The sequence below is a fragment of the Dioscorea cayenensis genome, chromosome 8 (assembly GCF_009730915.1).
Source record: "Dioscorea cayenensis subsp. rotundata cultivar TDr96_F1 chromosome 8, TDr96_F1_v2_PseudoChromosome.rev07_lg8_w22 25.fasta, whole genome shotgun sequence".
In the NCBI taxonomy this organism is placed as follows: Eukaryota; Viridiplantae; Streptophyta; class Magnoliopsida; order Dioscoreales; family Dioscoreaceae; genus Dioscorea; species Dioscorea cayenensis.
The window spans coordinates 12139205-12143292 of record NC_052478.1 but is presented as its reverse complement, the minus strand read 5'-3'; the positions used below and the strand labels follow the sequence as shown (position 1 = coordinate 12143292).

The 4088-nt window shown below is 42.1% G+C and overlaps 1 non-coding gene across 1 annotated transcript; it reads right to left on the bottom strand.

Moving 5' to 3' along the window:
* Nucleotides 1-2945: 2945 nt before the first annotated feature.
* On the bottom strand, nucleotides 2946-3052 carry LOC120268094. The gene has a single exon (XR_005538764.1). It is a non-coding gene; the product is annotated as a small nucleolar RNA R71 (small nucleolar RNA).
* Nucleotides 3053-4088: the final 1036 nt, after the last annotated feature.

Sequence of the window (4088 nt, the reverse complement as noted above, 5' to 3'; positions counted from 1 at the left end):
ATTTGAGATCTACAGAATTTTAGCTATCACTTTTAAAAACAAAAAAACAAAATCAACGGCTAGTATTAAAAGTAAAACCAACGGCTAGGATTAAAAAAATAATATCAATGGCTAGGTAAGGGGTGGGGCTCACATTTTATATGGATCTCCATTTCATGCATGTTTAGTTTATGTAATAGTTGTTAGGTGGACTTGTATGTGGAATTAGTTTCTTTTATGTTGATGGTTTCTTTTAGCTTTGTATGCATATATAGCTGAGCTACATTTGATATGGTTTCGTGATTTTTGTCAGGTGTTGATCAAATCGCAGTGATGAATGCAAGATTTTTTTTTAACAAAAGCACTTAAGCATGGTTACTAGGTTTGGCCTCAAATAGGTGCACTGGGGGAGCAAAATGAGAGGTAGCATGATAAGTGCTTGTGTGATAAGAATGTGAAGTATTTTTTCCTTATGATGAGCATTACTTTTATCAGGTTTTAGCGCTAATACTTGTGCATTTGTGTTACTTTCATGCATATAGGGTTGTGAAGCCGAATGTTAAAGAAAGAAGCCAATGTAGACCGTGAACACACTATTTGGAGGAAATCTTGAGAAGGGCCAAACGCGAAGACATAAGTCGGGTTCAAGATGCGAGAATGTATGCCAACCTCCATGTATTCAAGCTAGCACAATGGTTTGGAGGGGCACAAAGGAAGTCACATTCGAGTATCCCGGCTTGTGCATTAATAGCAAGATCTTCACCAATGAGGCCGGTTATTGAACAAAGCAAAGCGATCTATGACATAAATGTGTGCCCATTGACGTTACCTCAATGAAAACATGGATTCGGGAGTGTTTCAGGCCGGTCCTGCAGCAAATTATTGTAGCAGGTACTGTTCACAACCGGCTGAAAAATGAGAATTCCAGAGAATCCACACAGGCGTGTGGAAATTATTCACGCCCGTGCAGAAATTCCACAGGCTCGTGTGGCAAATCCACAGGGGCGTGTGGATGCCCGATTCCAACCCTATTTAAACCGTGATTCAGCCCTGATTTCAGCATTCTTTTCTCCATTCTTTTCCAAACTTGAGATGGGGCTGCGGCTAGGGTTTTGAGAGGTATTGGCAGGGTTTTTGGAGAGGTTTTTCAGCTTCGACATCGCGCTCCACTTGGAAGAAGGTTATTGGGAGAGCTTTCGTTGGCACCGCTCTGGCGAGGTGTGTCCTAGGCCGGACAAGGGGACCTTTGGAGGAGACGAGGCTTCTCCACAAGACCATCGTCATGACTATCGAGGGGGTTTTTTTTGTGGATTACTTGTTTTTACATTCGATTTCATTGTTGATTGTAACTCGCACCATGGAGAGCTAAATACCCTAGCAGGTACTTGGATTTGTGAACCCTAGGATGTATTTGTTTCATTAAACCTTCTATTATGCTTTCATTAATTAATTTTTTATTTGAGTTCCAATCTTGAATGCTTGATTGATTGAATCCTCCGTTAGAGTGACACTAGGGTTGAGAGTTCATATTGGTAACTCTTGTGAGTGAGTGACACACCACGAGGGTTAGACAAAGCTAGATTGGAGAGGCTCGACAGGGTGAGTCGAGAGGTAGCAGAGCATCCCCTTTCCCCTCTGATGTGATTTATCCTACCTCCATTTCCTTGAGTTCTTTGCGGTCATAGTAGAGTGAATGGGCTAAAGGATGACCTTCTGCTGGGCTTAGTTGCAGAGGCAACGGAGTGAAGCGTTGAAGTGATTTTAGTACCTAGGGCTTAATTGTGACTAGGGACCTCTCACCTCGACCAAAGGGTTCGGTCTATATCTAGGAAGAGGGTTTATCACTTGGAATCCCTAGAACTCCATACAATTCTATCCGAGTGCGACGTGTTGAGATTTTTCGATTTCTTCTCCGGGACATGGTATAGAGTTAGTCACGGTTGACCTTAGATTTGGGACCGTGTATTGAAGGATTTCCATGACTCATTAATGCATTAGTTAGGAGGCATAATAGTCGGTTTTGCACTTGAAACAATTGTCCTAAGAGGAACAATATCGTAGTACCTAATTTATTTCGATTATCTTATCTCTCACTTACTTGTGCTTTTCTTTCTTGCTTCTTTTATTCTTGTTTACATTAAATCTTGTCAATACAATCATTATTCATCTTCACTTGGTTAAGAAAAAATTTAAGTATTTTTACTCCCTACTCCCTGTGGATATGATACCCACTCACCTGGGATTTTATTACTCGACAAACCTGTGTACTTGCGGGATATACGCAAGGGGCGTTGTCAAGTTTTTGGCGCCGTTGCCGGGGAGTAGGCGTTTAGAGATACTTTGCACTTTATTTTCTTAGCTATTCGTTCATTCATTCTATTTCACATCTTCTTTTTCTATCATCGTTCTGATTTGTTCTTTTTCTTTTGGTACAGCTCCAGGTTATGACCTGAGGGAACCCTTCGATATTAATTGAAGGAGATCCCGAACTTGAATGTACACTCCGAAGAAAAGGGAAAGAACCTGTGTAAGAACCGTCAAATCTAGCTGAAGTGGAAGTTGAAGGATTTGACAACATGGCTGAGCAGAATGAATAGCAGAGAACATTATTTGATTATGCCAGACCGTCAGTACTGGGGACACAATCTAGCATTGTGCGATCCCCGATTACAGCTCCGAATTTTGAGCTGAAACCAACATTCATCCAAATGATTCAAAAGTCAGCTCAGTTCAATGGTTTGGCCGATGAGAATCCAAACAACCACATAGAGAACTTCTTAGAAGTTTGTGATATGTTGAAGATCAATGGTGTATCGAATGATGCTATTAGATTGAGGACTTTCCTATTTTCTCTCAAGGAAAGAGCCAAGTAGTGGCTTCATTCCTTGCCAAAAGCATCCATCACGACTTGGAATGAGATGGTCGAAGCTTTTCTTGCTAGATACTTCCCTCTGGGGAAGTCGGCCAAGCTTCGCAATGAGATATCGTCGTTTGTGTAGATGGAATTGGAATCATTGTTTGAGACATGGGAGCGTTTCAAGGACCTTTTGCGGAGGTGCCCACAACACGGATTTCTTGAATGGATGATCATTCAAACTTTCTATAATGGTTTGAATCTGAGTACAGTTAGTAGAAGACATAGACATGAACAGTTATCAGTGGAATGCATGGGAAAGGAAAAAGGTGGCCGGGCTCCATGAAATAGATACAGTCACTTCTTTGGCAGCTCAAGTGGAATCATTGAGTAAGAAGTTAGACCTTTTAACTTCAAATAGAGTGGCAGCCGTAACTACTTACACCGGGTGTGGCGGAGGACATGCTCCCTTCGATTGCCTGATCTCTATTAGTGATGTATCTTCGGTGGAGAAAGTCGACTTTGTAGGTAATGCAATGAGGAACCAAGGTAATCCATATAGCAACACCTACAATCAGGGTTGAAAGAGTCATCCTAACTTTTCATGGAGCAGCCAAGGACAACCAAAGGCCATAGCACCATCGGGTTTCCAACAACAATAAGCCCAAACATGGAAAATAGAGTATCCGGCTTGGAAACCCGAATGACCAACTTAGAGAAAGCCTTGACTAGATTTGTGGAATCATCGGATACATGGTTCCAATCGGTCGAGGCTACATTTTGCAACCACACCGCTTCATTCCATAACCTAGAAAATCAAGTGGGGCAAATTGTAAAGTCTCTATCGGAAAGACTATAAGGAAGCTTGCTCAGCAATACCGAGACCAATCCATGAGAGCATGTGAAGGCGATAACTTTGAGAAGTGGTCGTGAGGTTGAAGGTAGGCTTCCAAGTGAGAAGACCAATGTTGAAGCACCAGAGGTCGTAGAGGTTGAGAAGGGAGTGACTAAGGAGAAGGAGGTGGCACCCCCACCTTACAAGCCAAGAATCCCTTATCCCTCTAGATTGGAGAATGACCAAGTGGACGAGCTGTACAAGAAGTTTCTGGGTTTGTTTAGGCAACTATATATAAACATTCCCTTTGTTGAGGCATTATCCCAAATGCTGAGGTATGCCAAGTTCTTGAAAGATTTATTGACCAACAAAAGAAAATTGGAGGAGAGTGCCTCCGTGATTCTAGATGCATCTTGCTCG